Raw genomic sequence first — 13,837 nt, forward strand, 5'->3', positions numbered from 1 at the left:
GTATATTGTCATTTATATCCTGTGGAAAGCTATATCAAAATCCTGTACCAGTTCTTGGTAACTGCTGGGTTAGTGCTACTGCCTTCCACCTGAGTGAAGTGCTGGGTCCCGCATCTGCTGATCTGCCAGAACTGTGCTTACCAAAGCAGAATTATAGGGAAGATTGCTGTAGTTCAAGTGGAGCGTGTGTTCACAACACCCTATGAAATGAAGCTTTTGGAGGCAATAACTATCAACTCCAGAACAGGTTAAATTTTCTTCTATTACAGAATTGGAATAATTTATTTGCAATGACAGAATAGTTATGCCTGGTGAGTGTACTTTTGAAACTTGTTCTGACAAGCACTGGAAAAAGGCTTCATTTGCAGGCTGGCTTTGTTGCAATCCTGTTAGGTATCATAAACTGAACAGGTTGGTTGGTACTTTGCTGGGATAGCTGCTAGGAAAACTTCAATTGCTGCAGGAATCAGTGTTGATTATTTACTCTAGTGTTCCTTGTGAGTGAGGGTTCATACTGTGCCTTAAAAAATTTAGAAAAACCCTCTGTTGTTTAGATGGCTTCTAATCATTTAATAACCTTCATGCATTTTTGTAAGAGTTTCTCCCCTCTTTCCTGTTCTTACTAGATGGACATTTTTTAATGTCGTGTCAAAATAAGGTGAGGATGAATGATGTATTTTCTGAGATGAGAAGCTTTTTGCAGTCTGGTAACCTTTGGCACAAACATACACTAGTGAATGGTCCAGCACTTGAGAGTGATTCCCTGCCAAGCACTATAGAAAATAGTTTAACCAATTCCAAGTTCCAAGTTCTTCTTCAGTGTGGTCTGCATATGGTGTCAATTTTTTCTATTATGTGGTTAAGACAGGAGATAATGAAAGCTTCTTAAGGGATACTCTAATTCATCAAGACCTGCCCTAGTTCAAGAGGTTTTTATGAGAGAGTATGAGAACTGCCAAGACATCAGCTCAAAGGAACTATTTTCAGATGTGTTGTATGCTGGGCTATATTCTTCCCTCAGTTTGGGCACCTGTTTCCCACTGACCTTTCTGGAAGTTGGTGTACTCATCAAACGAGGAGAATATGTTTGAATATTTGTTAAGATGGTAACAGATTCCTTTTGTGTGGATTATGTCAGCATTACTAGCCAAAAAGATCAGAGGGTAAATAAGAAGACAGAAGGCCTGCACTTTTTTTTCCTGCTGTAACTGACAGCTTTAACAGTTAAATTTTATTATTTTCACGTTGTTATGAGCTTAGTTGAGTCACTGCCTCACAGCATCAGTCAGATCTGTTCCTTGGAGACTGAGGCCATGGAGTCATTTTGCTGAAAACAGAAATAGAATGTGTTCCTTTTCTGGTTCTTTCATAAGAAACTTGCTAATAGGTTGGAAGAAGCCCTGAAAAATTACATACATTCAGAGTGCAGTTAAACTATAAAACAAACACATAAGCATCAATTTTTCTTATAAATCTTCTCTCAGTTTATCTCCTACTTCTTGGCATAAATCTTTACTTTTAGCATAAGTTGCAAGGCAATAGATAGTTGAAAATGCATTTATTACTGGCAGAATCCAAGCTCCATATTTACACCATATTTACAAAACACTTGAGCAGAAAGGTGATGGCACATTTTGACTCAATGGAAAGGTGAACACTAACATCTGTCAAGACCTGTGGTGAGGACACCTATGATTAAAAGCACTTAATGAAGAAAAATTTTGATTTTTTGACTCTCAAAAACATGTGTCATTGGAAACATAGACACTTACTCAGGTCTATACAAGTTCACACACAAAATATATATACATATATTATTCTGAGACAAATCTACACATATAATTTGGTCATTTTTGTTCTGTGTTACATATACAAAACATGGTCTAATCTGTTAAATTTATTTTTATAGAATATGGCAAGACATAAAAAGCATTATTTTTGTTACTATTGTATATGCCTCTAATGCTAGCAAGCTCCAACACGTTCACAGACATGTTTGTAAGAGGAAAATGTATTTACAGTTGGTTTTGAAGTCAGTGGAAGTGTGTGATATTCAAGCAGTACAGTCACTAATCAGGAAAAAGAATTTTAATTTCACTATGGTTACAGATAATTCTCGCTATTCGTTATACTAAGGATGGCTGCAATTCAGGAGTGATGTAAAACATCTGTTCTATATGCTTAATTCATTCAAATATATTTATGACAACAATGAATAATCAGAGAGGAAGTAAAAAATTCAGATCCATGAGAATTTGTAATTTTGTGGGTTTAATTTTTATGTTTAGTAATAAATCCAGCATTTTGTAGCATTTCTTTCTCTGAGCTAAAAAAAGCTTGTTGCTGGTACATTAAGAAATTCATCTTAAAAGGAGCATTTCTCCAGCTCTTGTTCTTACTCTGGAATTGTGGGGTCAAGTGACCTAAGTCATGTGTTTTTCACCTTAATATCACAGGAGGAAAAGTGGTGTTTTGCCCTGGGTAGTTTGTGTCACTGGTTACCAGGTTACAAATGTATCTTTATTTTCTCTTAGTCTCTTAATGTGTCAAATTAACTGTCGTGATTTCAATAGCAATATTCCTTACTGCCATAGCTATGTGATTTGATATTTGAAAGGAAGCTTTTTGATTGGAAGATACCATATATAATTTGGGGTGTTATTAAAACCATATCTGCATGGAGTAGTTCATAACTTGCTTCCTAACAAGGAAATCAACAATTGAATTTTATCTATGTGGTTTCTGAGCTTTTCTTCCTGTCACATTTCAGAAGCTGACAGAGTTACTCTTGTGACACAGGTGTGAAGTAAAGGTGACAAATGCTATACAGAGTTTTACCACAGTTAACTCAAAATCAGTCACAGATATTCAATTGATCATTAAGAATTGCCCTTCCATCTCTTAGTCCCATGGTCAATTCAGAAGAACATACAAATTTTCTTAAATATCAAACAGTATTTAGAAGTAAGCATTTTAAATGAAGGCAAGCTCTAAATCTTTGAAGTTAAAACATGACCTCCATTGGGAGGAAATTTTTATGGTCTGTTGTTTGAACTCCTGATATGCACTAAAGCGAATTTCATATTTATTTCCATTGGGAAGGCAAACTACTTTTCATAGAAAAGGATCAAAAGCATCAGAGTGGATATGGTATGTAAATAATAGGAGGTGGGACAGCGAGGGTAGAAGAACTGAGGGACACTTACGGTTCAAAGAATTCAGCACTTTTCATTTATGCTGGAAAAAATGTAAATTATGTCACCCTCACCTCCTAGTGCAAAGTTATCAGGCAGGCAATCACTAAGTGATACTGCTGACATTAAAATGGGTGGAATATTATTTACTTCTGTTTATTTCTTTTGGAAACCTTACAATACTGTATTGCAAATGAAACAAAAATCCACATATAATGGTGTAAGAAACAAAGGTTTGTCTGTAGTTTCAATGCTGGATTATTGTTCTGTGTCAAAGCTAATTGAAATCCAAGATGTTTGTATCAAAGCTGTAATGAGACCCTGACAAATACCTTTCTGCCCCAGTGGAAATGTAATCTTTCTATTGAACATTTTGTCCTGGTAAATTCCATCTGCAATCGGCACAGGCATTTTGCATTTGAATCAAGAAGGTCACTCCTTTGGATCAGATGACTTAGTGTACACTCCACTTGCCTTTAGATGAAATTGATCTTTTACTGCATTGAACATAGGACTGCATTTTTTACACCTAATTATCTTATTGTTTCATCTAAATGAATTTGGAATGCTAACACTACCGACCCTTTTTGATCTTTGCACGTATCAGTGAGACAATTCTCTGAAAAGCCTTATTCCTTAGACAGGAATACTTTAAAAACATTCCGTTGCATTTCTTTGCTAAATAAACCAGAATAAAATCAGTGTTTCATTTATTGATATAATTGAATCTTTAATAACATTTTCCTCACTTTTTTGAGTAATAATCTTAGTATCTAGTAACTAAACTGCGTATTCAACATTTTGGTTGTTTTACTCATAAATAATGCCATTGACTTCAGTGTAGAGAGGCACCATAAGAATTGCACTGTCTTCACTCTTCAGTGTTAAAAACTTTCATTACCTTTGAAAATGTGACTTTTTTTTGGTTTTTTAATATAAAGTCAATACTGAGTGTACGTACAAAAGTGTGTGGATTATTTGTACAAAAACAAAGTGAAGAAATCTCTAGCTATGGAAGGGCTACTGTGAAATGCATAAATAGCAGCTAGGTCTCTGCAGGTATGAACCTGTTCTTATTTAAATCAATGGAAATTTCACTGCTGACTGCAGTAAATGCTGCATCAAGACCCCAGCTCTTTCCAAAAATCAATTAGATACGTTCTTAATAGGCTTTCATGCCTTTGAAAATCTTTCTCTAAATTATGGATGGAAACCAATCAATTAGAACTTAGAGTTCATTTTATTAAAATAAATCCCACAATATTGTGCGAAGTGAAATATAATGCTTAAATTTACTGGCTTTTATTCATCCAGAAAGATTAAGCAATATCTGTGATTGTCAAACCACCTTGTTTTATTTGCTAGAACATGTAGGACTCAACAGAATGCTGATGTGATTCTGCGTATTATGAATTGTTTCTGCACTGTGAAGAACAGTGCTGGTACTAGGAAGTTGAGCAATGAGAAATTGCTCTGTCAGGACATGGACTAAAATTAATTTTAAATAGACTTTTTATGTGATACTGTAGCAATTGGAAATTCTGATTCACCGTCTACTAAGAAAATGTTGGAAATGCTTTTAGAATTTTCTTAACCTACTAAAGTTCAGTAATAGTGGATAACAAAAATATAATTATTAAGGAAGACTAAACAGTATTTAATGTAAAAAGACTGTGGCTTGTTCTGATTTGTTTTTATTTTGAGTCTTTCATTGTTCACAGGAGATCCAGTGATGGCTGAAAAGTGTATGACATAAGCTGGCAGGTGGTACAGCATAAGGTTTGCATAAAGCTAATTTTTCCATTTCTCCTGTCTTCATCTGTTGTCATTCAGGTGCCATAACCTGTTTCCTTAAACTGCATTATTGTTAAATGTATTTATATCTATATCACCATGAGGTCATAGCATGTTGTGTGCTTCACTGTGCTCTATTTACCTAGAGCATATTATTTTGAAATCTTAGCTAGTTACACTGCTTTTATAGATTTAAAATTACAACATTAACATCTATTTTGTGTATTGCAATTTAGCTGTATCCTACCTAGATATGAGACAGCATATTTATTATTAAAATTATTAAATAAACTAAAATCATGTAATTTAGGTAACATAGCAATACATACATATAGTGTGTATGTTACCTTATGCATAGTTCTTATAGTAAGGATATTGAGGTTATTATTAATTGTATTTAATAGATTCAGATACTGAGTCAAGTCAAAAGATGCTCTAAATACCTTAGAGCTATGACAAAACCAGAGAGAAGATAAGCTTTACAAGGAATTGCAAAACAAAAAAAAATTAAAAGTGGTGTTTGGGGTGCTATTATATCTTATTTACTTATAATTAGGAGAGAAAAGATTTTTAAAAGAATAAAAATAAGGAACTACTGTATTTGATAGGTGTGAAACCAACTGTATCTGCATATACTTGGAAGTCTGATCCTCACAAAGTACTGAGTGGTTCTCTTCAAACTAAAAATAGGAAAAATGTAACTGTTAGCCTGAGAACATGCATGATAAGTATTGGTCTAGAGATAATTGCTTTGAGAAGTTATTTTAAGTTAATGAGAAGTTCATAAAAGAAAAGCCATTTCAACCAAATAAGTGTAATTATATCAACTAATGCGGAAACACATTCTGGGAGGAAAAAAAAAATAAGCATTGCAAAGCCTGGAATGGCCAGTATGGAATACAGAAATGTATCCAAGTGAGTAAGCATCAAATGAAGGATTATCCCTACTTGTGGAGAATCCATTCCAGCAAGAAATTGAACCAGGGACTACTGCATCTGAAATTCGTAGGACTCCCTGGAGAGCTAAAAGGGACTCTGCAGATTCTGTCATCAGTATGCCAAAGATCTCTGCTCTGTACTCAAAAGTAAGTGTTCCCCAGATTTCCATTTTTAAAGGACTTCTTTCAGAATACTGATCAAACCTTGGTGTTCTGAGTTTTTAAAAGTACAGTGAGGTTTTCTTTGCTGTTGTTTTGCATGTGAATGCAAGAAAGAAATTCTGGTTAAGGTTCTAAAGTTAGAGCCAAAATGTTGTCGTGTTCTGAAATAGATTGAAAGGTAAATAGAATTCTACTAAATATGCAGGCTAACCACTGAAAAAGAGAGAGGATAAGCATTTAAAGATAAATATTTTATTCTGTATTTACCTTGTAGTGAAAGAGACTGTGCCAAGCAAATAACAAAAAGATAGCCAGGTGTGCAAAACTAGTTGACAGGAGACTGGGGAGGTGTGCAGGATGAAGCTTCTGAGACTGCTGAATAAAGATGTTAGGTATAAATTAGAACTGATTTTGTACTGGGGGGTCTGCCAAAACCATGATACTAGAATATATTGATGCAGGAACATCCTATATATGTTGCATATATCTCAAACAACATCGTGCTAGACCACGAAACTGTCTTTTACTAGGATGCCTGTTTTGTTTGGAAAAGGATTGCATTATGAGATTTTGTCTCTGAACTAGAGGTAATGTAATCTGTAGAATCAATACTACAAAAGACTTCACAGTTTTACTGGATTTTTTAAACTTTGTGTTTTGTATTTTTCCTGCCACACATTCAGATGGAAGGCTTACTGCAGTGCGTTAGTCTTCTCATATCTTTAGGAAACCTGTGACACATTTTAAAATTTATTTTAGAAACACAGTGACTCAGTTCTCTCTTAAACACTTTTCACTGATTCATTCTGCAAGTTTTCTTAACTTGATTTTGATTTGATCCTGTGTACAGCTGCATAAAGATAGTGGATTAGGGTTTATCATACAGAGAACTATTCTGAAGAATCAAGAGATTTTAGCAGTATCTGCCAGCAACCAGAACTGTGCATCTGAGTCCAGTTAAGATATGGTTAAGTACTTTTTGCCAACCTTGAATAATAATAGTGTTGTAAAACTGACAACAGCTAAGAAACATAAGCATACATTGAAGACAATGAAAATTAATTGGATGAGCTCTCTGACATCAAGTTCAATGTGATTTGGTTGTATATCAAGAAAGGAAGCTTCATGTTTATGAAAGCTAGATTTCAAATGACATTGTAATGAATTGAAGCACATCTCTGCCTCTGTTCTTGACCTAGTGAAACAGAAAAGATTTTTCATTGTGTTTATTCTATAATAAATGGCTTCATGTGTATGGTAACACTGTATAAACAGCATTGACTTGTGGAATGTTAAGCACACTTTCCAGATAAGATTTTTTGTTATTTCAAGCAATGAAGAAGTATTCACAATTTTATCTTCGGGTGGATTTACAGTCACTTCTACTGCAGAAATGTAGGCCTGATCCCCTCAGACCTTCAGTGATAAAACTCAGTTGAAGTCAATACTTTGGATGTTTTCTGCCATCCTTTCTTCTCACTATGTTTGTATTAGTGACATAAATAGAGGCTCGAGTAAGGAAAAAGGAATTTGCAGTACAATGAGCTATACAAATAAAAAACAATTGTTCTTCACTGGCACATCCAAGTATAAAATAGGTTAGAGGAAGGTAGACAGCTTAGTCTCAAGCTTAGTATTTATAAAACTTAAGACATCATTGGCTGGTATGATAGTGAATTCAGTGTATCAGTGAAGCACTGTCAGGTTTTGGTAAGCATCATACAACAAGACAGTTTTAAGGGAAAAGCTCTGGACAGCTGGCAAAACTGGATCCAACAGCTTAGACAGCTGCTTACAGGGCTCCATTAATAAAGAAGACCTCTGTTTTTCTGCATGAAATCTTTTCACATACATTTTTTCAGATTTTGTAGGAAAGCACTATTTTTCTAGCTAGTTTCCACTGATAATATGTGTGTATAGTTGCGTGTTTCCTTTTCATTGGCACTTTTTCCTTTCCTCTCTGAAGGTCTCTTCTGGTTATATTGCTGTTAATCATGGCCAGTTGATTGCTTAAAAAAAAATCTCATTGGACAGGTTTCTGTGTTGGGTCAGAATAGGATATGATGTTTTGTCTTTCTAATCAATCAATTTTGTGAGGTGGGTTTTTTCATTTTGGGCAGAAGAATGAGCAGTCTATCTGCTTGATATGCAGACTCCACACTTCATAAAAAAGATAACAAGTCATAATTGTGAATATCTATCTAGAAGGAAAACAGCTAGTAGTAGAGGATCCTTTAGTTACTAGATAAAAGTATAAAATCCAATGATCAAAAATGGAAGGTAGATTAATTACGTACATAAAAATCGTACTAATTATAATTTAAAACAATATATCTACGGTAAGAGGAATATTCTAATCTATCTAAATTCTTCAACTGCCATTTTTTCTGTATGCTTATGCACAATTTCTGAACTGGTGTGGGAGTTATTGACTAAGACCTACAACTTTTGATTTGAAGCAGATCAGAATAATTCACATAGGCTGCACTTTACACTCTGATCTTCCTGGTAAGAATTCGTGCTCTGAATTTCATAATTAGAAATCTCACTAGCCAACCATGGGAAATAGGGAGGGGAGAAATAAGGCACTTCTTGTTCCCTTCTCATGTAAGGGGAATTAAAGTCAAATGTGACATAGCGGGACATAGTAAATAAAATGGGAGGCTTTGGAACAAGGAAACTCTGTCAAACCTCCACTCTAAAAGCAGGGAGCAAAATGCAAAACCCCAAACTAAGTCTCAATCTGGCATGATTTTCAAAGAAAATTAATTCCTCTCTAAGGTAGATAAATGATAATGAGTATACCATAGTCCTCACGGTAATATTGTAGTTATGAATCAGATTATTATGCTTATCTTCAAATTAATTCTGTATTCGGGTGAATCTCAATAGATTGGTGGGTTCAGATTGATTGGATGCTCAGATAAACTTCTAAACTGCAGGAAGCTTGTCCATATACCCCAAATTTGGGGCTTTACTAAAATTTGTACTCAAGAAACACTGATATTAGAGATAATCTTTGGCAAATGCAAAAATACTGAGCAACTATTATCAGTGGCCCTAGGATGACACTTTATTTCAAGAAATGCCATTTGAGGATTTGCAGATGGTAACTGAGTATATCAAATATGCTATTTTCTAGCAGCAAAACCAGCACTGCAACAAGCATGACTTAATTTATAGGATCAGTTATTCTTAATAATGGAATTTCATGAGATAATCATAAATTTGTAATAAAAAAATACAAAACCATAAAATCAGTTGTTCTAGTCAGAAATTCTGATTTAAATGCCAGAATAAACTGTTGTTTATGTAACTAACTGAAGGAAAAGGGAACAAAGTTAATTCTTACCCATTTTTCTATTAAATACATCTAGTTCAGGAACTCCAGAATATTTACCTCAGTAATACGATACTATCTTCCAGTTATTGAATTTAAACTTTTAGACCAAGTGGATAATATTTCTTTTTCGTTCAATTATGGTATTTAATTTTATTTATTAGGTGTATATTATTCAATTAGAAAAATTACTGAAATAAATTAAATTATCTGTTAATAATTACATTTGAAAGCCTATACCCTCTCAGTGCCAAAATCCCTCTAACTGCCTTCTGCCCTCAATATTTATTGTCTGCTTACTATGGAGTCTTGCCTTACTTGGGAAGTTCCCTGCATTTTGATGCCAGCTTTTCCAGTATCTCAAAAAATTGCATTTTCCATGGGCAATTTCCACTGTAGTTTACAAGAACAGTGTAAACAACTGTCTGCCAACTGGCTGTAAGTGATTTCAAGCTGGTCAAGTCTGCCTTTTAAGCAAAAATCTTTGCATGTTTAAATATCCAGAGAATGTAATTAAAATCTGAAGGATATGCAAAGACTATACAGACAATGAATTGCTAAAATAATTGTAATGATGCAGAGTTCTACAGTCACCTCTTGTCTCTGCTGCCGGGCCCTGTGTAGAAGGCAAATGTCTGCCTGACAGATTCTGATGGGAGTTCTTGTTAATTGCACTTACGTTACAAGGGGCACTATGTCAGTTCTATATAAAAACAGTGCTTTGCTTCCATTGTAGTTGGACAGTTGCAGAAACCACAAATAGTTTCCTTGATTATCTGTGTTCCTGGCTTGAGACCAGTAGCTTTCTTGCCTTTTATTAGTTGCAGCATAATCTAAAATAGAGGATGAATAAAATAATTGACCAAGAATGTAGCTTCAGATATTATTGTCTATGTGCCCCACTCTGTCTTTCCCTTTTCTGTCTCTCCCTAGGGGAAAGGCAGTTATCTTCCTTATGCTAAACCCAGTTCCTATCCACAGCAATCATGTAAATCTTGGCATCAGTCTCACAGCAGAATAAAAAGTCAAATCAGCAGGAAGCTTCCACATAAGAGCAACAGGCAGCTCCAGGAGGAAGAAAAAAAACTACAAGAAAAAAATCTTTTCAAACTCTTCCATTTATTTTCTTTCAAAAAATAAAGGGTTCTACTCATTAGAAACCCTCAGGTTTTCTTGTATTTTTAAAGATAATATGCCTTCAAAGAATAGAACTCATTATTCAGACAGCCTTTCAAAGTCTTTTATTTCAAAGCTTCTTTCTGAATAAACAAATCTATAAAGAGAACAAATTGAAGTTTCTGCTTTTCCTAGTGTTCTACATAGAGGCTACACAAGCTGTCTTCTCTCAAAATGAGTCAGACCTGAAATTACAAAGTAACCAAAAATTGTTGGATGTGGCTGGTGGATTAATTACCTACAGACTGTCTCTAAAGCAACAAAAACTATTTTAAATTGAAAATTCAAAATGTTAGATCAAAACCCCAATGTATTTTTTATGATTGTTACTATTTGCTTAGGGATGTTTTAAATGTTTAGATATAGGCAAAGGAAGACTAAGTATAATACAAATAACTATCATAAACATGGCAACAACATAATAAAACTGAAAGTAGAGTTTGTGATATAATTTGAATTTGTACTTATTGGACTGATGTACAAAATGTCTTTGTATCCAGTTATTACGCTCCACAAGAACTTACTTCAGAGTGATTTAGTCCTTTAAGGCATTAGGAGGAAGTGTCTTACTCAGACTAAACTGAGTTATCCTCCCCAGGATGAGAGAATGATTAGGTTTTAAACCAGAGAAAACATACTGAGAAATATAAAGATTTTGTTGCTAGAGGAGAGATGCAGGGAATACAATGATAGGAGTAAAATATCCTCAGAAGAATTGGAGAAAGGGGTTTGGAATAAGAAGGAAATGTTAATTAGTGAATAGAGCAGATGTAACTCAGTGGCTTGAAAAGCATAATGTTAGGAAGTGCAAAATAATACAATTTGTAGGAAAATGTGGAGAAATGTCTGAACTCTCACAGGACTGCAATCACCAGTTAGGAAGAAGACCAAGGCACTGCTTTGACAAGTTCAAACCATGTGATTCCTTGATATAGTTTCCTATAGTTAGTACCTGAATTACAATTGAAAATTAAAAAAAAAGGTTCAAACATAGTACACAAGACTCCATGAGGGATGACATAGGCTTACAAAGGAAGAAATCAAAAGAAGCACTCTGTGTGATTCTGGGCCAGAATATTTGACTTCATATTAAAAGCAGGTACAAATGGAGTACAAGTGCAGTCAGAGGCTGGAGTAGCAGGGAAATCTGTTGAACATAGGAATTGCTGACTGCCTGTATTGCCTGTATTTCATTTATTTGAGGAGAGGAGAGCAGTGCTTAGGTCTATATGCAAACTCATTTACTCAAACAGTGTTTGTAGTTATACTGTTGCCTTCTCATGGATAGGCAAATTCTTCCCAGGCTTTTGCAGTGCCATTATGAGGTTTTCGCTGCTTGGTAGCCGAGAAGAGTTCATCCAAATCCATGTATAACAGTGCCTTCTTTTCAGAGCTGCAGACTTTTTTTCCAGTCACCAGCTGCATAATTGTCAGTACAGACCAAAGAGCTAGGAAAACTTCTACAGCATTTTGAGATCTGCTGCAGTTGTGTTTCGCTAGGCTCTTGCAACTCCTGCTTACAGTACGCAATAAAGTGAGGACAAGATTTATCTCTGATTTCACTTTGCTGCAGGTTTTTAAAAAAAGCGTACTTTTCTACACAGAAATGGACATTTCGTGCTGCTACTCTTGTTAGGTATGGAGACCTGTGAAATGATGGTATCATTCAGTATAATTGGAAATGCAGAAGAAAAAGGTGTTTTATTTTTGTTGAGTAACTGTCTGGCAAACATCTTTGTTCACTCCATGCACCTCATCCATTATTTGTAGATTATAACTAAAATGTAATTTTAAGGCTTTTTAAGCAAAATATTTCCATAAAACAATATGAAGAGAAGAAATAGTTATAAATGTGGAAGTCACTGTCTGTCTACAGCAAATAACTTTGTGAGGAGCGATCTACTGAGTTCAGAGTACAGGCTGAACATGCAAGAAGGTTGCTGGCAGGGTGCAATGAAGAATGGCTGGCAGCAGGGCAGGCACAAATTGCAGGAAATGGCAACCAGGTTCAGCTGCTGGAGCAGGTTGACAGTTATGCTGGAAAGTCAATCCACAGGTCATAACCCAACCTACTGAGGGTCAGAGTCCTGTGGTCACTAGGGAGGTCCAGAGTGATGGGACCAGGCAGAAATCAGGCCACAAGTCAGGTCCAAGGGGATGCAGGCAAGCACTGAAACACCCAGGTGGAGCGGGATTAAAGGCTCTGGATTCACGAGCAGGAGTGCGGGGGTTGAGGCTCCCAGGTGAGGTTGGTCAGGTCCATTAAGACCTATTAATGTGTTCAGGGTCGTTATCCATTGGCAGTCTTGCATTTGAAACAGACTAAAATGATTACAGAGCCTGTGCCTTACTGGACTTCTGTTCAAATTCCTCATTACAGATGCAGTAATTACAGCAATGAATAGTCATGTAAATTTTTTTTGTATTTTTAGTCTCGTTCTCTACATCTGATCAGAAACAGGAGCCAGACATTATTAGTGCTCCTATTGCCACAGTTATGTATGAGCTATTCCTTAACTGCAACAGCAGCTACTTGTTTTTAACAAAAAGATAAAGCACCCAAGCTGAATTGCTAGGGTATTTTAAACTAGTATTTCTACCAGATCCAGTAGTCCTGACAATAATGAAAGCAATGTCCCAGAGAATCAGAATTAGGTGACTTTTGCCACTTCGTTGACCTAAACATGAACAGCAAGCTTTGTGAAAAACCACAGTGCCTTTTCTACATCAGTACTAGTTAGCCATAGGAGACAAAATAACTTCCAGTGTAGACTGAGAGAGTGGGCAAGCAAGATCAAGCAATAGCACTAGCATACCATGTAAAAAATATCTTTCAGTAGTACTGAAACTAGTCTGTTCAGTGGAATAGATCAGAAAACAGGATGCACAAAGAAGTTAAATTAAGAACAGAAGCTGTTAGCATGTATCAGATGACAGAAGTGTGCTTCTTCGTTATTTGAAATTAGCATTCATGTTTACTTTTTCACAATTTTTTTTTTTTAACTGCAAGGTCAAATGGTAAAAGTACTGGAAGTTCCTGATTTTTTCCTAATTCTTGCTACTTTCATATCATGTTTATGAGCTTATCCCTAAACTTTAATGCTTTTCTGTTCTTCTTGTTGTGTCTTTTAACCAAGCTTGTATTTGCACAGAAGTTAAAAACAGAAGTTTAAGAGCTCTGAGGTGGAGCACAATAAAGAACAGTTTCCAGCATCAGAGATGAAGAAATACTG

Source organism: Sturnus vulgaris, chromosome 7 (genome assembly GCF_052056855.1).
Source record: "Sturnus vulgaris isolate bStuVul1 chromosome 7, bStuVul1.hap1, whole genome shotgun sequence".
Taxonomy (NCBI): Eukaryota; Metazoa; Chordata; class Aves; order Passeriformes; family Sturnidae; genus Sturnus; species Sturnus vulgaris.